This window comes from Nerophis lumbriciformis, linkage group LG28, assembly GCF_033978685.3.
Source record: "Nerophis lumbriciformis linkage group LG28, RoL_Nlum_v2.1, whole genome shotgun sequence".
Taxonomy (NCBI): Eukaryota; Metazoa; Chordata; class Actinopteri; order Syngnathiformes; family Syngnathidae; genus Nerophis; species Nerophis lumbriciformis.
This window is the reverse complement of record NC_084575.2, coordinates 21,295,567-21,320,894: the sequence shown is the minus strand read 5'-3', so window position 1 is coordinate 21,320,894 and position 25,328 is coordinate 21,295,567. Positions and strand designations below refer to the sequence as shown.

The 25,328-nt window shown below is 38.9% G+C and overlaps 1 protein-coding gene across 4 annotated transcripts in view; it reads right to left on the bottom strand.

The window, feature by feature from the left end:
• sulf2a (sulfatase 2a) overlaps positions 1–25,328 on the bottom strand; it is a 184,757-nt gene that overhangs the window by 141,468 nt on the left and 17,961 nt on the right. For 3 of the 4 annotated variants that reach the window (XM_061923863.2, XM_061923867.2, XM_061923866.2), the window contains exon 1: positions 9,245–9,358. The exons of the other annotated variant lie outside the window; for it this stretch is intronic. The gene's annotated coding sequence lies outside the window, so the exon portion shown is untranslated. Of the gene's footprint in view, positions 1–9,244; positions 9,359–25,328 lie in introns of those variants that run through there. 4 annotated transcript variants of the gene reach the window in all.

Sequence of the window (25,328 nt, the reverse complement as noted above, 5' to 3'; positions counted from 1 at the left end):
TTTTGTACCTCCGCCATTGTGCGCGCCTTTCATTTGTTCTTTTTTGATAGTGTTAAATAAAATCATGTACTCACATTCCCGTCTTGCCCGCGCCAACTTTCCGTTGCCTTCCGGGAAAACAAACCCCAAGGACCAAGTCTTGACATATTGCAGTCTACACGTATCTCTTATGTGTGACTGCCGTCTACTGGTCACACTTATCATTTCACCATGTACCAAATAAAATAGCTTCGAGGTCGGTAAGCACAACCAAAATTATTCCGTACATTAGGCGCACCGGGTTATAAGGCGCATTGTCGAGTTTTGAGAAATTGAAAGGATTTTAAGTGCGCCTTATAGTCCGAAAAAATACGGTACATGCAATTTTTCTGTCAAAACTGAAATAATTTAGTAAGATGAAGCTTTATTGACACATCATTTCCAAGCGTTCATGTGCCACATAAAACGATGTAGTGGGCCAGATCTGGCCCCTGGGCCTTGCGTTTGACACCTGTGCTCTACCGCAAATGTGAGAAAGTTGTAAGCATCTCAATGTTCTAACACAATCCAGCACATTTTATTGTGACATGAAAGGGTCTTTTCGGCTTTCATCATCCGAGTGCACTCAAATATTGTTTCACTAAGCCCAGGCGAGTGGAGTGTGTGTCTGTGTGTGTGAGTGCATGTGTGCCATATTAATGGCACCTCAGGAGCCAATTGCAGGCAATGGAGGAGACACGTTCATTAGATGTTAGATGGGAAAATATAATTAAAAAGGTTGTTAAAACACATCAAATCCATATACGGCACTCAAACTGTGGATAATGCAGATAAAAATAATGACGGTAGTTATGATGATGATACGATATGGCTAATTTGAAAAGATACTTGCGGAAGAACGCTCCCAGGATGTCTCCCGATCACGTTAATACTACCATAAGTTATTCAGTGAAATGACAAAACTGCACCAAAAGGCTACAAGCAATATACATGTGGTGATATTACAGGGTTTTAGTGTGGGTTTTGCTATTTAATGATGGCGTGTCTTCTAAGACAGAAAGAGCCATGAAACTCTTCTCTGTGGCTACAGCAGGGTCTCATTGCAGCAGCCCGTGAGGCACCTGCACCACTGCAGCTCAGCCACATACAAAAGAGATGATTGGAATCTGATTGTTCTCACCCGTCGCCCAAGCACACTGCAAATAAAGCACCACACGATGACACACAGAGTACATTCACAGCACTGCTTTGTGCTTGCTGCTCCTTTCCTTCCTCCACACTGCGAGGACAGGAGTGAGTGAGAGTGTGTGTGTGTGTGTGTGTGTGTGTGTGTGTGTGTGTGTGTGTGTGTGTGTGTGTGTGTATGTGTGTGTGGCGTATTCAGAGAGCCCCTTTGCTGCGTTATCATTAAAGCAGAAAGGAGTTGCAGAACTGAGATTTACACAGTGATTTCCTGATGCTGCTTCATTGCACGTCCAGTTGACTGCAGGGTCCACTCACACTAGAGCAGTGTTTTTCAACCACTGTGCTGCGGCACACTAGTGTGCCGTGAGATACAGTCTGGTATGCCGTGGTATATGATCTAATTTCACCTATTTCGGGTAAAAAATATTTTTTTGCAAACCAGTAATTCTAGTCTGCAAATGATGTGTTGTTGTTGAGTGTCGGTGCTGTCTAGAGCTCGGCAGAGTAACCGTGTAATACTCTTCCATATCAGTAGGTGGCAGCAGGTAGCTAATTGCTTTGTAAATGTCGGAAACAGCGGGAAAAAGCGTGCAGGTAAAAAGGTATTTAATGCTTAAACCAAAAATAAACAAAAGGTGAGTGCCCCTAAGAAAAGGCATTGAAGCTTAGCGAACAAAACTTAAACTGAACTGGCTACAAAGTAAACAAAAACAGAATGCTGGACGACAGCAAAGACTTACTGTGGAGCAAAGACGGCGTCCACAATGTACATCCGAACATGACATGACAATCGACAATGTCCCCACAAAGAAAGACAAAAACAAAGTAGATGCGGGAAATATCACTCAAAGGAAGACATGAAACTACTACAGGAAAATACCAACAAAAAAAAAGAGAGCAAAAAAAGGAGCGCAAGACAAGAACTAAAACACTACACAGGAAAACAGCAAAAAACTCCAAATAAGTCAGGGGGTGATGTGACAGGTAGTGACAGTACACCTACTTTGAGACAAGAGCTATATTGATGCATGCTTGGTTATGCTTTAAAGTCATATCCAACAATTGCGACAACAACTTTTTACTGTCAACTGAGTTTCGTTTTTTAATGATTTATGCTGGTGGTGTGCCTCCGCATTTTTTCAAGGCACAAAACGTGCCTTGGCTCAAAAAAGGTTGAAAAACACTGCACTGGAGCACACGGGTGCTCTTTCAATGCACTTTTAATGTTCAACAAAAAAAGATCATAAAATTGTATTTCATACCAATTTATTTCTCTGAAATAAAATGTGTAACAGCATGCGTGTAATAACCTGCGATGTATCTGAATGAGGGCTGCAGCAATTGATTATTTTAGTGATTGAATAATTGATCAATTCGTTTGTTTGATGAAATGAGTAATCAAATAAAAACACAAATTAGAGCATATATGAGTATAGGGAAAATAGTTGAAATAAACCGTTTGTCTGCTTAACATAGCCTTGATTCTTTTTTCTGATAAATGGACATCAACATTCAAATTGCACTTTTAACATGTGTGCATTAATAATAATTAAAAAAGAGAGAAAAAATAACTATCACACAGATTGCTGCACCCACAAACAGTGGCTCTCATTGCACTATTTTGCAGCCTGCAGGCTAAACATGTTACACAATGAGAGCAAGTCAGGAGCAGGCATGCTAATAGTTAAGTTAACCTTAGTAAACTTGATCAACTTTAAGAAGTCCAGACAAAACCACTTTACAGCAGAAGGTAAGCAACTATTAACAGAAAAATACCAAGCAAATTAATACGAGTCTAGAGAGAGGATAATATAACAACACGATTGATGAACAGAATATAACCGATACTAGAATGATTAGGTCAATTTCTTCATAATCTCAAAATCTTTTTTTTATGTTTTTATTAATGTTTACAAACTAAGGGAATAATATTTAGAGAATATATGAGTATAGGGAAAATTAGACAAACTTTAATGATCCACAAGGGAAATTGTTCTAAGTCTAATAGTTGAAATTAACTATTTTTCTGCTTAACACATCCTTCATTGTTTTTTCTATTAAATGGGTATCAATATTCAAATTGCACTTTTAACATGTGTGCATTAATAATTTCAAAAAAAAAAGAAAAAAAAAAATCCGCTGTTTGCCACCACACAGATTGCTGCACCCACAAACAATGGCTCTCATGTGTGCTATTTTGCAGCGGCCTTGCAGAAACTATGCCTGCATATTTAAAGTTCAATGCACTGCATGCGGTCGGGATTTGATACAGTTTTATCAGTTACACTCTTTAAACTATTAATCGAAGCAACAGAATATAAATAGAACGGTTTTGTAATCAAATTATTCAAATGAATCAATTAATCATTGCAACTGTAGTTTTAATCATAACATTAGTAGCCTAAAAATATGACAAAATTAAAGTATCAGCATTTGTATGTTATAGCATCTTTATCGTATTTTACAGGGCACAGAAAGACAAACAGCCATTCACACACTCACATGCACGCCTATGAACAATTTAGAGTGTTCAGGCAGATTAACGTGCATCTTTTTGGAATGTGGGAAGAAGCCGGAGTACCCGGAGAAAACACTCGCATGAAGAGGGAGAATATACAAACTTGACACTCCCCACCGAGGTGTTTTAACATATATTTGAACGAAGCGCTCCAGACTGTGAGGCTGAGCTACTAAGCGCTACGCCACCATTTTTTCCTCACATAAAGAAACTTGGCATACCGAAATTTGCTTTTGTTATATTCAAATCAGTGGTTCTTAACCTGGGTTCGATCGAACCCTAGGGGTTCGGTGAGTCAGGCTCAGGGGTTCGGCGGAGGTCAAGACACACCCGACTCATCGTGTAAATAAAAACTTCTCCCTATCGGCGTATTACGGATACGGCAACAGCAAAAGTCACACTGATTTGCAGGTGTGTAATTTTTTTGTGAGTTTATGCACTGTGTTGGTTTTGTTCTTTGAACAAGGTGATGTTCATGCATCAGTAAAAAAACATGGTAACACTTTAGTATGGGGAACATCTTCACCATTAATTAGTTGCTTATTAACATGCAAATTAGTAACATAATGGCTCTTAACTAGTCATTATTAAGTACTTATTAATGCCTTATTCGGCATGGCCTTATTATAACCTTAACCCTCTAACCCTGGCCCTAACCCTCTAACCCTAACCAAATAACTCGAAATTAAGTCTTTGTTACTTAGAATATGTTCCCCATACTAAAGTGTTACCAAAAACATATAACTTTGTCTTGAATTTGAAAAAAAAAACATTTAATTTTTTACTAAAGAAGGGTTTGGTGAATGCGCATATGAAACTGGTGAGGTTCGGTACCTCCAACAAGGTTAAGAACCACTGATTCAGATAGAACTAAAAACAATTTAAGGGATTGTAGCGCTACATGTACAGTCTTTCCTTGCCACATGAGGCTTCAAATTTTGCGACTTCACAGTTTTACGTTTTTTCAAACAAATTAATTAATAAATTATTAAGGGGAACTTCCTTTTACATGTCAATGGAGCCATTGTTTAGGTGACTCTTTTATAGTTAAGTGGAGAGTAAAACTGTTGATGCACATTGATTCCTGTCTAATCAATAACATATCTCCACATTGGTGAGCCTTAGACTTGTGCGATATTAAAAGACAACAGTAGGAACAACGCGGCTAGAGTTGCGTCACACAACGCGGCTAACGACAAGGCTAATGTCGGCACCAGGTTGAACAATTTACCCCCATGGTTTCAGCACATTGTAGCCCAGTTTTAACTGAGAGGAATTATCCATGATGTGACAAAGTATTTTGTGGCCGTGCTGGAAGCCTCAACGACAGCCAGAGTTATGATGAATCCTCCGGCTCGCGGGGAGTAGAACGCACTCAAAGTTACTATATTAGGTGAAATGAGTGTAAAGGTGACTATCATGGGTGTTATTTCATGTCTAAAGAGCTCTAATAATGCTGTATTTAAAAGGCCATAAATGGTTGTTTTCATGTCATAACTATAACAATTAGTAATGTGCTTATCGATCGGCCACCAATCAGTATTGGAAGATTTTTGTGAAAGAGTACATGATCTCCATTGCTATTTAATGCTTTCTAATGCCAATAACAAACGCCGATCCTCTCTCGCGGACACTATTTTTTTTGTAGTTCCCCGGTTGACAAGTGGCTAGCAGCTAATTATGTGTCTCCATACACAGTTTGGAGTTGCTCCCCTAAGCTAATAATATATACCTCCATTCTCAGTATCTTATATATCATTATCAAGTTACTGGAGGACGAGGCTAAACATGTTACACAATGAGAGCAAGCCAAGAGCAGGCATGCTAACAGTTAACCTAACCTTCGTAAACTTAATAAACTTTAAGAAGTCCAGACGAATCCACTTTACAGCAGAAGGTAAGTAACTATTAACAGAAAAATAAGAGTCTAGAGAGAGGATATTATAACAACAACAATTGTTGGTGTGTCATCAATGTCACAGTCAGTACACGACACTGGCGGATTGATTCATGAACAGTATATCATCGATACTTGAATGATTAGGTCAAAATTTTCATGATCTCAAAATCTTTTTTTTTGTTTTTGTTAAAGTTTACAAACTAAGGGAATCATTTCCTGGACAAAGGAGAACTTTCAGAGAAAAAAAACAAAGGACTTAAATGAGTATTTAATAGTAGTTTTTGCTTTTGTTTAGTTATCATGTACTACGGACTTAATTTTGATGAAACAGTTGTATGTAATAAAAGTGAATAAGGAAGTAGTTTAAATATTGGGTTAATATTGTAAAACTGTCGATAGGAGGGTTGCATATGACGTCACATCTGTTTTTCTTCTTCACGGCTCGATTGTCAAGCAGCTTGAGCGTAGCATTGAAACAAGTGAGAGTGCTGTTGTGTTCCTAGATGTTCCAATCGCTCGAATAGCGAGATAGAAAAAAGCTTTCATAGAGTCCCTAAAGAAGTGGTTCATAAAGGTAATAAAGTCAGGAAAAAAAGTGCGTTGAAGGAAATGGCTCTTAAAAATATCACTTTCATCATCTTGTGAAATACAATCGGACCGCTTGTGTCTGCAGTAATCACTTTGTAAAATGTTTATTTGAACATTTGATTTGTTTGAGAATCTTGGTGTGATGCAATTGAGTTTGTACTATATTAGAAGTGTTTGATAGAACTAAACGTAAAGAAAGGACAAAAGATCGCATTCGATTTTTGTTCTTTTGTGGATGCTATGCCTAAATATAACTACGAAGACCTGCTTCTGCAAATAAACTAACGTCGTGTCAAGTCTTAGTAATACATTTTTGGATTGTTGGTCCAATCCACCATATTTTCTTTCTCCATTTTCATAAAAACTAAAAGCTTATGTTGTTGTTGTGCAAGAAAGCCAAGTGTTTTATTCGACACATATGACCACATTATAGAGTCTTTGGTGATATTTGTTAGCATCAGGAAAATATCCTTAATTGTATTAAACAACAAAGTGAATACATCTCTTGTAGGCTCAACAGCATATACTATATCTTGATATCGCCAGCAAAGATTCATGCTGGACAACAGGGACATCTATAGCTAAATAATGAGACAAAATATGAACTTACACCATAAAAACAACTGCAGACATGAATTGTAGTTGAGACTAATATTTGTAGCAGGAAATCAACTGCAAACAAACTTATCCTTTTTCTCATTAGCGTCACGATCACAGCAGTACGACACTCGTTATGTTAATCAAGTACGTTAGTTACCGATGCACGAATAAGTCCAACTTTGTCTTTCACCGATTAATGCTTAATTTGTGGACCCTCCAGATATAAAGACATGATGTACCTCCAATCTTTTCTTCTCTAAATACCGTAAGTGTCAAGTGAAGTGAGGTAGCAATAAAAATTTTTTTAAATATTTTTCTTAAGATTGTAAAAATCCACTTCATCCCATTTTTTACAAAAATGTCATAATCGCTTTTGACTTCAAACCTTTCAAAATAAGCCTAAATCTGCACTGATGCAGGTAAATAAACAGTAGCCTAATGGGGCTTAGACCATCCCCTGAAACCTGGAAGTGCCCGAATATGCCTCTATGTCACGTGATAACAACCCACCTATAGTACTCACAATAAACACATTAATATACTACCACAAAAATTTACAGTTAATACATGTGACCGGCATCAGTATTAGTATTGGCTGATCTCAGTCATGGATGATCGTTGTCAGAATCGTCAGCATAAAACTCAGATCGCAACATCTCTAACGAAAATATTGGATTTACTAATAAGAATCCTACCTCACAAAAATGTATTAATCCTGGTCAAGTCGGGAGCAAATTAGACGTGATGAACGAGGGACAACTGTGTCTAAATAAGTCACAGGTAAGAGATGCCTGAAAATTAAGAAAGATAAGAGGAGCAAAAAAATGCCAATCATTTACTTTAAGGCTCGTTCAGATAGCATCACAGTGTCCAAGCACAATTGGTCATGATGACAGTGGCTCCAGTACATCTCCAGTCTCTATTTTTGAGTGGTGTCACCTTGGCAGCTGTCACTGATATCTGCCACCTGTCACCGCACGGACAGAGATGGTGACCGCATCTACGCCATGAGGAACCCGTCCTTTGCCTTTATCAACAGCTTGAGTCAACAGCCGCCGCATTAGCATACGATCCATATTCATGCCAGCGCCTTGGCGGCGTTGCCACCTCTTCTGCGCATTTTCCAGCCACTTTACAAAACGGCATGTCAAGTGCCTTACAAATCCCACGCGGTCCCTTTGGTATTCACAGCACGACGGCCGAAAAACAACACCAACAGGTCTCAAGGTCGCCACTCCTACCAATTGTGAGCGGCGTCCCATTTGCCTCATAAAGATAACGAATGAAGGTGAAAAACAGAAAGACCCGAGCGCAATTTGCTGTGATTTTATGGAAACTTCCTGTTATTGCAGCGGGTTGCAACAAATAGTACATGGAGAGACAAAACATCATGCACATCTGTAGGTTGGCATGGGCGCTCTTTTGCGTGCAACCAGAACACGCCTCGGGACAACCTGACAGGTAGACTCAGCAAGAGCATCCTCCGCCTTCGGCCCACAGGGGTCTCAGTGAGAAAAAGAGGCCAGTTGATATGGGGGTTAGAGCTTCCATGGCAGAGTGCGTAGTGATAAATAATGAATGCTTTAAGGACATGTATCTCTATGCGCTTCCATCGTTGCATTTGCTCATCCATATCGCTGCAAACAGCATGGACCATTGAGCAGGCTGGAGCATTAATATTTCAACCTGTGGGTCACTTTGCAAATCCCCCCCTCCACTATCATAACTACCACAGCTTAGTGGTGACACGTCCTGTGACCCATAAAGATATCGACAAAACACTTATAGCGAGTATATTCGCTTTAGCCAAAAATACCAGAAGGATTTTTTTTTATAGGAGCAGCAAATGGATATATAGTAAGCAACTGTAAAACAAACAAAAAAAAGCATCTCTAAACTAAACAACCCGAAAGTGTCCTGCGTTTAGGCGAACTGATTCAGCCTTGTAGCTCTGGCTCTAAATTTAGACAACCCACTCCACAGCGTTCAGCAACTGTCCTGATTATATTTGGCTGAGTAAACCCAGACTGAGACAATGAGTTGAGCGTGTTTTAAAAAGCGGCCCCCATGGAGACAAAGAGTCCACACCTGAGTGCTGAGGAAGCTGAAGTGACTCCCCCACCCCGCACCCCATGAATGCTCATCACAACAGGGAAGCGTCAAATGTACAAACGCAGGAAAAACAGTTTGCTCAAGAAGCCCAAACAGTAACAACTTGTATAGTAAGTATATATTTTAAATAATGCATAACAAACAGGCAAGTCCAGTCTTGGTGATGAATACCCCAATGAGCATCAATGGTAATGACTTCATGCACAAATCTCAGGGAAAAACAGAATACATCAGATTATTCAAGTGTAAACTAGGGCATACGATACAGTCCCACAGAGGAACAAGTGACCACATACAGACTGCACATGCTCCAGTTTTTCTTCCAATATGTATCGCATGCACACCAACAGAATAACACACACCTGCTCCTGCAAGTTCGTAGCATCTAGTCCCGTCCGGTCTGTTCAGATCCGGTCGCCCGCGCAGACAGAGTGAGGATCGCTCTCACCCCCCGCGCAGCCCCGTTGCAGATAGCTTACTGTTATAGACACACTGACAAGTGAAAGGACGGAGGCGTGGTCTCACATGGGATAAATACAAGAGGGAGGGAAAGAGGGAGGAGAGCAGTTCCCTCAATCTACAATTCAATATTGCCTGAATTGTTTCCTCCAGCCCTTCTCTTCTTCTTCACTTGTCACGCAGCATCTTGTCACAGATGTTGTCTTGGATTTTTACATCCTTCACCTCACCGGCTCTATTTCCAGTTTTTAGCTTTCTATCTCGTGAGATGCTTACTTTTGTCTGGCCATCTGTTGGAGCCAGTGGGATTCAACTATTCACACGATGATAAAGGCAGAGGCACACAGAGGATCGAGAGAAAGAAATGGGAGGTAATGAGGGATCCATCTTAGTGGTGCAGGGGTGCGGGGAGGAAAGGCTCGCACAGCCTGGCACACACATAATATCCATCAGACTGGCACCTCTGAGGCCAGGAAGCTGCACAGCGGGTCTATTGGTGCATTCCATTTGTACTAGGGCAGTCAGAATGTTCGAGTTTCTAGTGGGAAGTTTCAACTGGAACGCCCGCCGGGATCTGATTTTCACAGGGTCTCTTTCAAATTTAAGACTTTTTAAGACTTTTTTAATAATTTAAGACCATTTCACATCCATACGGACAAAAAATACAACGACAAAGTAAAATAAAAGGTCCAGAATTAATTTTAAGTAGAGATGTCCGATAATATCGGGCTGCCGATATTATCGGCCAATAAATGCTTTAAAATGTAATATCGGAAATTATCGGTATCGGTTTCAAAAAGTTACATTTATGACTTTTTAAAACGCCGCTGTACGGAGTGGTACACGGACATAGGGAGAAGTACAGAGCGCCAATAAACCTTGAAGGGACTGCCTCTGCGTGCCGGCTCAATCACATAATACCTACGGCTTTTCACACACACAAGTGTGTGCAATGCATACTTGGTCAACAGCCATACAGGTCACACTGAGGGTGGCCGTATATACAACTTTAACACTGTTACAAATATGCGCCACACTGTGAACCCACACCAAACAAGAATGACAAACACATTTCGGGAGAACATCCGCACCGTAACACAACATAAACACAACAGAACAAATACCCAGAACCCCTTGCAGCACTAACTCTTCCGGGACGCGACAATATACACCCCCTGCTACCTCCTACCCCCCCCCCCCCCCACCTCAACCCCACTGACCCCAACCCCGCCCACCTCAACCTCCTCACTCATGTCCAAAATTCCAAGCTGCTGTTTTGAGGCATGTTAAAAAAAAAAAGCACTTTGTGACTTCAATAATAAATATGGCAGTGCTATGTTGTAATTTTTTTCCATAACTTGAGTTGATTTATTTTGGAAAACCTTGTTACATCGTTTAATGCATCACAACAAAATTAGGCATAATAATGTGTTAATTCCACGACTGTATATATCGGTATCGGTTGATATTGGAATCGGTAATTAAGAGTTGGACAATATCGGAATATCGGATATCGGCAAAAAAGCCATTATCGGACATCTCTAATTTTAAGTGTATTAATTAATTCACCGCTCTTTCACATTGGAAAACAAAATGGTTGAACTAATTAATACACCAGGAGCTTCTCTAGTGTAAACTATCCATCCATCCATTTTATACCGCTTGTCCATTACGGGGTCGCGGGGGGTGCTGAAGCCTATCTCAGCTGCATTCGGGCGGAAGGCGGGGTACACCCTGGACAAGTCACCACCTCATCTCTGGGCCAACACAGATAGACAGACAACAATCACAATCAAACTAATTGAAAAAAATATTAGCAAACATCGTAACAGCCAATTTTCAGATTTGCCATAGAAGTGTTTCCCTGCAAAAGGTGCAGTGTGCTTCATATCAAGTGTTTTCATGTAACATCAACATCAGCAACGGTAGAGGAAAGCACAACAATATATTGTCTGTGAAAGTGACAGTCAGCATCTCTGCTAAAGCTAAATGGTTAACTTTGGTAATGTTTTTTTCAGCTGTCAGAATTGAGCAAACCGATAAAAACATCTACAGTACTTCTGTATCTGCACAAAGTTGTGAAAAACAGTGTGTGCAGACAGAGCGATTGTCTAAAAAGAAAGAAGGCGGTTATGGCTTGCAAGCCTCAAACAGAATTTGGATGTGAATAATGTAGATAACATTCAAATGTGCTCCGCTCATTTTGTATCTGGTGTGTATGGATACATTTTTACCTGTTTTTTGTGACTTTTTTGGAAAACACATTGCTAATACACAAGGATTAGTTTTTATTTAGGCATGACAAGATGACATTGGCAAATCTCCATTGCTTTCCTCACACCACAATAAGAGTGTAAACACTAAACAGGCAACCGCTTTTAATGTCGGTTTCCTGTAAAAACTTGGAGAAAATATTAGGCATGAGAAGCTGACCCGAAATTATTGGAACAAATAATAGAAATAGTATAAGAGAATTATGTTTTTTTTTTTTTTAATAGTTTTACTGCTGAGTACACTAGTACTACCACAGAGAAATTGGTGTGTGCTTACTGTATGTAATAGTATGATTTCAATACTAAACATCTCATATTGATCTCCTTCGCTTTTTTACTTTTACATTATCATTCCATTCACTGTTTACAAACGCTTCCTTCCTCGATGGCTGCACAGCTGGGTACTAAACACTTCATAGGTTTCCATCCAACGGCTTAAACCGTGCATTAAATTGATCGTTCAAGAGATACAAATCGTTGAACTTTTACTTACCCATCTTATGCAAGTAATTTGGCTTTGCTGTGGGCTTTCGTTAAGTTTTCTCTGCTGCTATGCTAACTAAGCTGTCAACACACAGCTGGGGTGTTCGATAAATTCTGACCAGGCAGCAGTTAGTTCCGCTGTGTAGTTACGTTATAGCGTCCTCAAAAATCGAAACATTTCAAAGCGAGACTGAAGTCTATGCATGTTTTAAATAAAAGGAACGTCAATAGATTTTTAAGACTTTCAAAGTCGTATTTAAGACCTTTTATGAGATTTTAGGAACATGTTAGACATTTTAAGGCCTTAAATTCAAATTATTGGATTTAAGACTTTTTTTAGACTTCTTAAGACCCCGCGGATACCATTTTTCAATTGTTAAATCGAAGGGTCCTCGTCAACCCAGACTTGGCTTTTAAAGATGGCTGCTCTGAGTGTAATGAATAGACGCTTCGGTGATAGCCATTATCAGCTCTTCTGACCAGTTTTTGCCAGACTAAATCAGCTGTATACGATGTATTGTGAGACGGTAATAGTATGGTAATGTTACTGTAGTACTGTAATTACTGTAATTTTTTTTCATGCAATATATGCGTACTACATTGCAAGCAGCGGGGTCTTTTATTTCCTTTTCATCCATTTTTGAAGGTTGCAGAAAGAGCGCATATTTGTCCAGAAGTTGTTTTTTTTTTTTAGATAATGCAAGCGCATGAATAGCTTTTACTAATGTGGCCATGTTGATTTCCTACCTCATAACTGTAACGCTCATAGCTCGGCTGTGACATCATTCCCAGCTCCGTCTTGCAACTTCCGAGGTAAATGAAATACACCATATGCATAAAACACAGGGGACAAGGCTCAAAGACAATAGATAGTAAAGAATCATGGACTAAATTGCGGGGTTGAAACCAAGTAACCTTAAGGAACTTTTTGTTTTTTCGCTTGGAGGGCAAGTAATCAATAGTTTCAGTACAGCTTTATGAAGATTATAAAGCAAGATACCATTAAAAATAGTTGAATGTGATGGAGTGGATCAATACACTTTTCCAACTATCTGGGCGCCCCCACTTCATTCTGTACTTGCAAAGAGTACAACAAGAAGTACAAAAGTATAGAGGCACATCATTTCCTATTTGTTAGGTTCACAAATTAGGCATTGGGGCAATGAAAGACTATGTTCGACTTATTCGTGCATGGGTCAATGAAAGACAATATTTGACTTATTCGTGCGTGGGTACGCAACATTTTTCGGTTTATCTGTGTTGCCAGGAAATTTGCTTCTAAAATATATATTATTAAATTTTAGTTTTTGCAGTTGCTCTCATCTTACAATTTAAATATGTAAATGATAAATGATAAATGGGTTATACTTGTATAGCGCTTTTCTACCTTCAAGGTACTCAAAGCACTTTGACAGTATTTCCACATTTACCCATTAACACAAAGATGGCGGGAGCTGCCATGCAAGGCGCTAACCAGCAGCCATCAGGAGCAAGGAGTGAAGTGTCTTGCCCAAGGACACAACGGACGTGACTAGGATGGTAGAAGGTGGGGAATGAACCCCAGTAACTAGCAACCCTCCGATTGCTGGCACGGCCACTCTACCAACTTCGCCACGCCGCTGTAGCGGTCATCTATAATTCACCATCTGCAATCATGGACGTACAAGGTTAAGCTATTGAATAAAGACTAGTCAAACACCAATGCCAGCTGGAAAAAGGCCGCTCAGGCTGAAGCTCATCCCTTTAGCTCGCCTACAAGCTCAATTAATGGCTTTTTGGGTCTGCCTTCATGTCAATGGGACAATGATTGACAGCACGCAGCAGCTGACCAATCAGCGATCAGATGCGTAATAGGAGCGAGTTGGCCTCCACACGGCAATACAAATCACGAACAAGTGAGACAAATAAGAAATCCAAACAAGTGCTCCACTCAAAGGGTAGTTATGTGGTTGACAAAGACTTGTACTAACAGAATACGGACGCAAATAGCAGCCAGAATGTTTGCAATTCCTGGTAGCGCAATGGATCAAGAGTCTGTCTTTTGTGCCAGCGGACATGGTTTGATTCACAGCCAGTACGTCAGTGACCACCAACCTTTTCAATCCCAAGATCCCTGGTCTCAGCCAAAAACCAAAGCAAGATCTACCCCTGCGTCAACTATGTTCTATCCATCCATCCATTTTCTACCACTTGTCCTTCTCAGGGTTGCTGGAGCCTAACCCAGTTGCATTCGGCGGAAATCGGGGTACACCCTGGACAAGTCGCCACCTCATCGCAGGGCCTAATTATAGAACTGGCATCAAGTGTTATTTAAAAAAAAAAAGATTTTGAATCGAATCGCTACCCCCAAGAATCGAATCGTGGCCAAGGATTCACAGCCCTAATATATACACATATATATATATATAATGTAATATACATACATAAATACATACATACATATAATAAATAAATGATAAATGGGTTGTACTTGTATAGCGCTTTTCTACCTTCAAGGTACTCAAAGCGCTTTGACACTACTTCATATATATATATATACTTTTTATATTTATATATACACATACTGTATATACTGCACATATACACACATATATACATATACACACACACATATATACAGACACACACACATAAATATATACACACACACACACACACACACACATCTATATACATATACACATTTACTGTATATACACATGCATATATACATATAAATATATGTACACACACACACACACACACACATCTATATACATATACACATTTACTGTATACACACATGCATATATACATATAAATATATACATATACAGTATACACTATATTATCTATATATATATATATATATATATATATATATACACACACACACTATATATATATATATATATATATATATATATATATATATATATATATATATATATATATATATATGTACTGTATTTTTCGGAGTATAAGTCGCTCCGGTGTATAAGTCGCACCGGCCGAAAATGCATGACAAAGAAGGAAAAAAACATATATACTCTAAGTCGCACTGGAGTATAAGTCACATTTTTTGGGGAAATTCATTTGATTAAACCCAACACCAAGAATAGACATTTGAAAGGCAATTTAAAATAAATAAAGATACGAAGATATGACGCATAAATAACCAACTGAGAATGTGCCTGGTATGTTAACGTAACATATTATGGTAAGAGTCATTCAAATAACTATAACATATAGAACATGCTATACGTTTACCAAACAATCTGTCACTCCTAATTGCTAAATCCGATGAAATCTTATACGTCTAGTCTCTTACGTGAATGAGCTAAATAATATTATTTGATATTTTACGGTAATGTGTTAATAATTTCACACATAAGTCGCTCCTGAGTATAAGTCGCACCCCCGGCCGAACTATGAAAAAAACTGCGACTTATAGTCCGAAAAATACGATATATATATATATATATATATATATACACATACACACACACACACACTCTATATACATATAGATATATACTATATATATATATACTATATATATATATATATATATATATATATATATACACACATATAGATATATACTATATATATATATATATATATACATATATACTATATATATATACATATATATACTATATATATATACACATCCATCCATTTTCTACCGCTTGTCCCTTACTGTATATACACATATACACACATATACATATAATTAAAAAAAAAAAAAAAATTCTGGCAGCACGGTGGCAGTGCATCTGCCTCACAATACAAAGGCCCTGGGTTCGATCCCCGGGCTCGGGGTGTTTCTGTATGGAGTTTGCATGTTCTCCCGGTGACTGCGTGGGTTCCCTCCGGGTACTCCGGCTTCCTCCCACCTCCAAAGACATGCACCTGGGGATAGGTTGATTAGCAACACTAAATTGGCCCTAGTGTGTGAATGTGAGTGTGAATGTTGTCTGTCTATCTGTGTTGGCCCTGCGATGAGATGGCGACTTGTCCAGGGTGTACCCCGCCTTCCGCCCGATTGTAGCTGAGATAGGCTCCAGCGCCCCCCGCGACCCCGAAGGGAATAAGCGGTAGAAAATGGATGGATGGATGGAAAATTATTTCTGTTATTTTTGGCTGATGTCAACATTTTGTTTTTTCTCATTGTACTTATTGCTGTTTTCCCAAATTTTGCTGGTGTTTTTTTTTTTCTATATGTGCCTCGGGCCAATGACAAATGAGCCACAGGCACACACATGGCCCCTGTGCTGTACTTCGGGCACTGCTGCTGTAGAAGCTAACTGTTTATAGCCTCTATAGTCTTAGTACAGTAGTATATTTTTTCATCCTATGGTCACATGGCCCTCTCGTCAGGGCCGAAAGTAGTAAAATCAGCTGTTCACCTGCCGGGTTTTTGTTGTTTGATTGACAGGGGATAAACGGGGAAGTCCTTTAGCTGCCGCCTTGTTTTATTATACATCACTGCCTTTGCACATGTCAATGCTTGGGTTCAGGTAACCTGCCTGTCCTGATGGAACGTTTGGACACACAATGGACTCTTGTGAGAAGTATGTATGTACTGTATACATTTTTTAGCCTTTTTCAAGAAATCATATCACAGAAAATTATATGCAGGACATCATGATGACCACGCCCCTAACCACACCCCCGCCGCCACAGGTATCTTGGCAATCTAGGGGAAACCCTGTACTGTATCGGTAGTGTCGATACTGAGGGCAGTATCAATATTAGAGCTGTCAAAGTTAACGTTAACGTTAACTACAACTTTCAATAACGGCACACATTTTTTTAGTGGCCGATTAACGCACGCGCGTCCTTTTGACCCTCGGGCCGTGCCGTAGCGGGGGAAATTTGGCTGCAGTTCACTAGTTAGTGATGAGCCACAAGCAGAAAAATAGCGAGCAGAAATGGACAACGAAAAGGCTACATTATGGAAATATCAGGTTCAAAACCATGGCAAGATGTTCTCACAACAAGAAAGGACCATTTTTTGTGAAGAGACGAAGCAACATCACTGCAGCAAAGGCCTACTGTGTGCGTCGTTCAGGGGTGGGTGGTGCTTCACTTCTGTGTTTAGATTACAGTTAAGGTGTAGTGATAACATAAAATGTAGATTGTTACTCTGACTGCTTTAATAAGTAAAATGACATAAAAGCTCATCAGAAATCAAAGATGGTAGGCAGAAAGTCCAAAGGGGACTTTTTTATTGCTTGTATTCCGACAAGTGATTTCTTCACAGAAGTGAAAACCAGTGATGGTCAACCATGCTGAGATGGCTGTTGAACAAGCAAGCGTACACAAGGGGCCAATATCTTCCTGCAAAAAGCAGAAACGAGCGAAAAATACAGTAAATCCCTATACTTTATCAAAAAAAAAAAAAGATTTGTCGAGTGATAAAGGATTATTTGTCGGTGGAGTTCCCAAACATATTGAACTCTTGTGTGCTCCATACACCATTTTACACGACAAAACAGATGAAAACTTGGAAAAGCATGGAAGTCTACAACTTCTTTATGTGTGGCTGGGTCAAGAAAATTGGTATCAAGATTCTCCCAGATATAATCATGCATCGTTTTTGCTCGAGTAAGGTCACATCTCAGTGGCCTAGTGGTTAGAGTGTCCGCCCTGAGATCGGTAGGTTGTGAGTTCAAACCCCGGCCGAGTCATACCAAAGACTATAAAAATGGGACCCATTACCTCCCTGCTTGGCACTCAGCATCAAGGGTTGGAATTGGGGGTTAAATCACCAAAATGATTCCCGGGCGCGGCCACTGCTGCTGCCCACTGCTCCCCTCACCTCCCAGGGGGTGATCAAGGGTGATGGGTCAAATGCAGAGAATAATTTCGCTACACCTAGTGTGTGTGTGACAATCATTGGTACTTTAACTTTAACTTTACATGATTTCACTTTGCGTCTAATGACATGTTTGTTGCCTGCCCTTGCTGTTGCACGCGCCGTTTACAAGTACGCATGTTTTCCCCGTATTTATCCAAATAGAACGATCAATGTCAACATTGTGTATGCGCTGAAAGCTTCATTTATGATTGTTGCCTTTGGTAAAAGCCTAACTCTTGAGTTTGGCTCACATTTTCTTTCTTTAATTTAGACTCGCAGAGTTGTTGCTTTTCAAAACACTTGTGGTACCCGTGTTTTAATAAATACAAATAATATCAAGATAATACTTAAATGGGAAACACTAAACGTTAAAAGTATATCAAACAAACTTATAAACGAAGTGATCACTGCAATCTTGTGCGTTCTTCAGCTCTGCTCCCATGGACTGGATGGAGTGCTTGCCATTTTTGTCGTTTTCGTTTCGGAAAATCTTGCACTCTTCCGCCCTTCTTGATGACCTCTCGAAAAACTCTGAATAAACATTTATCCTTTTTGCGAGTTAAATGGTTCCAGCAGCCTAAAACCATGCAAGCATAGGGCATTTTTCTTCGAGAAAGGTTCAATGGTGCCTAGTACCCATTGAGAACAAACGCTGGCTTGACCACCACATATATTTAACGGGCGGTACGTGAGCTGGACTTGACATCATTTTAAATCCAAGCAATTGCAAACAGTCGATCCGACATCAAAACATATCGAAACACTTTCTCAAACCAAACACACGCTTTTCCAGCTTCAAAATAAAAGTGCTATGTTACAGTTTAACTACATTAACAAAATAAAAGTCTTACATTACGATCATGCTTTGTCAAACATGTTCTGTGATGTTATTCGGTAATATTTAAAGGGGGATTTTTCTGGCTGGCTGAAATATTGTGTAAATTCTTTAATAAGATGTACTGGTCAAGTCCTCAATTACAGAATGATTAGCAGGCTGAATATTACATTTTATTAATAAATAGAGAAGGTTAAAACATTGCCATGCACCAATATGAAGACCATTAACTTGTACAACATGTAATGTAGAGAATATCAGAAACATTTATTCAGGTTGAAATATCACAGATTACATTACCAAACATCTTTGACAATCAAAGCATGATCGTAAGAATCCACATTTTGTGTTATTATTCTGTGCAACTAGTATTTAAACATGGAAGTGTAGCTCCTCCTCTGAATGCAAGTGCTCCTAAAACAGAAATACAAATTCTGGAAAGAGCACTGCAGGTATTTTTTTAATATATTTTCATTAAAAGCGTGTTTGACCTTTTTGTTTTGAGCCATTTAAAAAAGCACAATGTTTAACACACATTTAATTAAAGCAAATTATTTGTCCAGTCATGGTGTTTAAAACTGAAAATTATCTGTCTTGTACATTTATTAATGATGAAAAATGATATCTATCTGCGATTAATTCAGAACAATTTTAACTGAACAAAATGTGATAAATCGTAATTACGGTAACTATTTTAATAATATCTTGTCAGCCCTAAGGTAAAAGATTTGTTGTATCAATATTTTTGTTTTATTTTTTTGCATTTTTTTATAAAGTTTACAAATTCAGAGAATAAGTCCCCGAACATTGGGCAACTTTGAAGGCAAAAACAAAGGATTTAAATGAGAACAAATTGCTTTTGTTTAGTTATTGCGTACTATTGACTAGTATTGACTGCAACAATGCACTAGTACTTAAAAAAGTGGGACCAAATATGGCAGCAGAAGTAAAACGGATTTGTAAGTAATTTACTTTCATATCACAGACTGAACAACATGCATTTAAGTATGTCGACACAAGACAATTGTTGGTGTATTATGGGGGGGTTCATTGTTGCTCCACTACACTAAAAACAGTTTGACACAAAGGGAAATTAAATCTACAGATAATTCGATGAATCAAAATTAATCACTTAAAGAAATAATCGTAAGATGCATCCCTAGTTCATACATACATTGACAAAGTGGTCACTGCAAAGGTGTAACAGCAGCTTTTTTGGTTGTTTTAACTTTTTTACCCTGTATGAAAGACCATTTTAGGAACGATTCCTACAGGCGAAAAAAGCACATGGAGGCAGTATTTTTGCTCTGATTTCACCTGACTTCCTATGCCCCCCTCCACCCAAGCGTTTGAGTACGAGGCAACAGCAATGCAGACATTTATCCACATGCACGCAAATCCACAAAGCCCGTTTTTGACAAAGCAAACCCAATAAATCAAGATAGATAATCCTATAACCAAGATGACACCAAGGGAAAGAGGACATGTCAAAATCACACAGAAGGACAAGACGTGTTCCTTGAATCACTCCCAATGAGGTAAGAGCAACGTCCTGATTGTTGTATGCCAGATAATTCTCCGGGGTACAGGTGTCACCTCCTAACCCTGACCATGCAGGGAGAGGCAAAGTGACATGCCAAGGCATCAATCACTGTCCTCAATGGTATTCCCATGATGAATGCAACTGTTCATCCTTTTCTGCAGGTTATTTAGATGCAGTCACCGCGAGAGAGATTAGTGATGGAGAACTCCTCGCCTCTCCTCCCTCGCCATCCGAACAACATCCCTCTAATCTATTATCTGAATTTTGTGGCATTTCTCCATGGAAATTTGCGACTGGGGTGGAAAAAGATTAATTGTCAACCCCCTCTCAGTGTTTTCAATTACAAAGCCTACAATGAATCATTTATCCGTCAGCTTGGCCAAACTGAAGTTGTGTCGCTGAAAAGAGATTACAACCAGAAAAATTCTATACCATATTCTACGGCTATGATTGTCATTTGCAGATTCACAGGAACACTACATTTTCTTCCTCCTCAATTGAAGGTACATTCTAACCTCCTTGAGGCAAAGTATGTATTTATCTTGATGCATAGCAGATAATGTTTGAGGCCAAGGGGCTGCTTATAAAAACCAGTCGTCCAACTTTTCTAATATGTTGGATTCCAGACAATGCCCCCGAGACAGCCTTGTTTTTACTGAGTGGGGCCGACATGCCAACACAGCATCCCAGTGACACTACTTAGGCACATGGATTATTTATGCTCCCACTCCTTTGCTCACACGCTTTTCGGAAGCAACGTCTCGCCTGCTTTAAATTGGATTTAGCATAGATCAACAGATGTATTCCAAATCCAGGATATGAACAAAAGTCTCAGCTGGAGTGTAAAAATGTAATGAGGAGACATAGGAGAAAAATATTAAAACAATTACTTGGGTTTTTACAGACACAATAAAAGCCTTGAGGATTATATTTTGAGTTTTTTTGGGGACAGGAACTGAGTGAGACCTTGCCCAGAAGCATTTTATAATAATAAAGAAGCAGGTGCATACATAACCATAAATGATGATGTAGAAAGACAGCAGCATTCCATCCTGCTGAGATTGTGTCCTTGACTGGGAGTGTGTGGTTACGAATGAATTTGTTCCTTTTCTGTACCAACCGTGCCAGGCTGATAAAATATTCCCTTGCCAGCTGGCTGCATAAGGAGATGAAGTATACTGTATTATACTCCTCACACAGTCTCTCTCGCTGCTCCAATTATTCTTTATGTTATTGGCTCATGGTCACAAATGTTCTCGCTCGCCACTACATTGATCCAACTATTCCTTGTGTGCAACATTTTTAAAAGGGTCAAGTTATGTAGAGCTCTTTCTCTTGACGTTTTCAAAATGTCATGGATTTTACAAAATTTCCTTGAAATTATCAATGTAATAATCAATTTGTTATTATTTTTTAAAGGGGATGACGGGAACGTTTTGTTGAATGGTCTCTTACAATTCACTAATGCTGCCCATAGTTGTCATAATGCGGATGTAGTACTGAATAAGGATGGATCCCGAAATCTGCCTTTTTATAGATACCCATTCCGTCTGAGTACTGATTTACGTAAAACTGAACAGTACTACATTTCGATACATTTGTTGCATGTAACGTCACGTCTGGTTGCTCGCACTTGGCAAGCAAACAAGCGTATTTATTTGCTAAATACTTTGTTGATGCACCTTTAGCAGAAATTACAGCCTCAAGTCTTATTGAATTCAATGCCAGCTATCTTTGGGCAGTTTTGCCCATTCCTCTTTGCAGCACCTCTCAAGCTACATCAGGTTGTATGGGAAGCGTTTGTTTTCATTCAGGATGTCGCTGTACATTGCTGCATTTGTCTTAGTCTAGTCAGGGAGGTGACTAAGAACCTGATGGTCATTTTGTCAGAGCTACAGCATTCCTTTGTGGAGAGAGGAGAACCCTCCAGAAGGACATTCATCTCTCCAGCAATCCACCAATCAGGCCTGTATAGTACAGTGGCCAGACGAAAGCCATTTCTTCGTAAAAATGTTTCCAAAAATGCATCTAAAAGACTCTCAGATCGAGATGGTGGCAGCATCATGATGTGGGGATGTTTTTCAGCGGCAGGAACTTGGAGACTAGTAGGATAGAGGGAAAGATAAATGCAGCAATATACAGAGACATGCTGGATGAAAACCAACGCTTCCCATACACTCTGATGGAACTTGATAGGTGCTGCAAAGAGGAATGTGAAAAGAGGAATGGGCAAAACTGTCCAAAGATGTGTGTGCCAATTTTGTGGCATTGTATTAAAAAGTATTTGAGGCTGTCATTTCTACCAAAGGTACATCAGCAATGTATTGAGCAAAGGGTCATGCACATGTGATTTTTAATTTTTTTAATTTTTAATAAATCTGCAAAAAAATCTACATTTCTGTATTTTTTTTGTCAAGATGGGATGCTGGGTGTTCATTAATGAGAAATAAAATTAATGTTTTTTATTTTAGCAAATGGCTGCAATGAAACGAAGAGCGAAAAATCTAAAGGGGTCTGAATACTTACCGTACCCACTTGTGTGTAAATTGCATAGATTTTTAGGAATAGGGAGAGTTAACTATGTTCTAAAAGTAGGTTTGTGCCTAACCTTGTGACTAACTAAAATGTGTTTAAAAACAAGTCAACTGACGGATAAGCTAAATACTTAGTAATGTGTACATCCAGGCAAACGATGCACAGCACATATTCCGTCAGTGTACAAAATATTCTATGCTTATTTATCATGTTATATATCCCACATGTCATGTTTACATATACATGCCATGTAATGAGTGTATTAACATATGCTTTAACATAACCACATTACGAAGTAATATTTCTAGAGATTATTGTTGTATCAGTCCAAAGACCGAGCAGACACTGAACAGCCAAAACCAGGAAAACTATATAAACAAGGTATAAAAACAAGGTATACAAACTTGGGGAAAAACGCAGGGACCGTGAAGGTGTTGATTGGCTAACACGACTAAGTAAAGGTAATGAGAGACAATGGGATAAAAAAAGGACACACATGCAAAAAACACTGGACAATCCTGACCATAACACAGAAAACTTCAACCAAGAACTAAAAAAGCACTAAGTCCACAAGCTCAAAAAAGAAAATCCTAGTCCAAATTGCTTGACAATTCAAACACAATTAAATAGTTTCATACTTCTCTGATTGTGTGAATCAAAACTAAGCATTATCACCCTTGCAAAGGCATATTGTATTGGATCCAGCCTCGTGTATTTGCTCTAGTTGAATCACATGCATCAACAGTATCGCATAGCCTCTGAACACTTGAGACAGTTTATTAGTTTAACCTTTACTGGGGTACAGTAGTAAATTGTGTTGTATAAAAAGTAGTACTGTGTTGTAGAGGAATGACTGCAATTAAAATCTATACAAACATCTCACTGGATTATAAAACCACCTAGGGATTTATTGTGCACTCTTCCGAAACAATTGTCAGCATTAGATGACAGTGATGTCTTGTAATTGGGACATTTTCCGTGACAGTCTCCTTGAAGGACCTCAAGTGGTTTGATCATCAGCCATTGGAAGAAGTTGGAAGCATGTTTCTCTTCCAATGATTATCAAGGGAGAAAAAAAAAAATCTATTGATTGATCGTAAATGATTGTCACCCACTGTTTCAAGGATTTTCTCTACATCGTCGATGAAACACATTTGTTTACCTCTAAGCACTTTTTTAGCGAGGATGTTAACAATGAAAACTTTCTCCACATGAAGAGAATCCAAGACGTGTTCCAGTAACAATGGGGCTTAAATCGCTGTCTGTGCGGCAATTGATTTGTGACGCAGAGCAAGAGTGAAAGCATTTGTTGTAAACAGAGCTCATATTTTTGTCAGTCCAAGGTAAATGGATTAATCAATTGCCTTGTATATAAAAACATTCCAGCATCAATAACTGTGGATATTGGCATCAACTACTGTGGCAAGCTTTATAAATTCTAAAGCTATACAAGAAACACACAAGATGCTTTAAGTAGTACTCATGTTTACAGTGCAGTGTAGTGTTTACGTCTGAGCAATCGAGTGGCATATTCTGCCTTTGACCTTCGTAGGAGAGGATTTCAGATGCTTATGAAGAACATAGATTCCTGCTGAAAGAACATTGTGTTCTCACTATTTGGTTTTATTCTTCCTTAGTATCTTGCAGCACCTTTGAGCTCTTTCAGCAACTGTGTTGGATTAAATGCATTGAGAGCGAAATGACGACATGGCCGCAAATCCTCTAGTCGAGAGGTTGGTTTTTGTCCACGGGCAGTCCCACTCAATTGTGTTTTTTTATATTTCCGGGAAAACTGAAAATAAACATCAGTGAAGACTTTCGTATGACAAAATACACTGGAGGGAATAATACTTTTGTATATTTAGAAGACCTGATCAGACCATTGTTTAAAAATATTTTCATCCAATCTTGGAATGTGCATAATAAATACCAACGTGCAACAATCAATAACAAATGCTGCTATAAGCATTTTTTAATGCAGAGTCTGAATCAATTGACGAGTGTGCAGGTGTACCTTATGTTGTGACTAGGTGAATCTATATAATGTTTATGAAGTTTATTTTTTGACCCGGTCTGGGAAAAAAATGACTTAAAGATTTATATTTAAACAGTGTACAGTATGAGATAATTTATGATACTTTTGGAGAGGGTAGGGCATGTTTTTTATTTGCAATCTGGGAATGCCTCCACAATCAACCATCTTTCGGACGGTCTTAAAAAACGTATTGAAAAATGACCGTGGAGCAAAATTTATGTGTAAAATTTACTCCAGATCATATCCAATACGTATTATCTGGACCACAAGGAAGTATTTTAAGTATATGGAGCAAAATTTATGCAAGATTTACTCCAGATCATATTCAATGCGTATTGTCTGGACCACAATGAAGTGTTTTAAATATAGATTATAATCATCAAAGGGCCCCTTAAAATAAAGCTTATAAATTGATTGTATTTGGTTGAATCCACC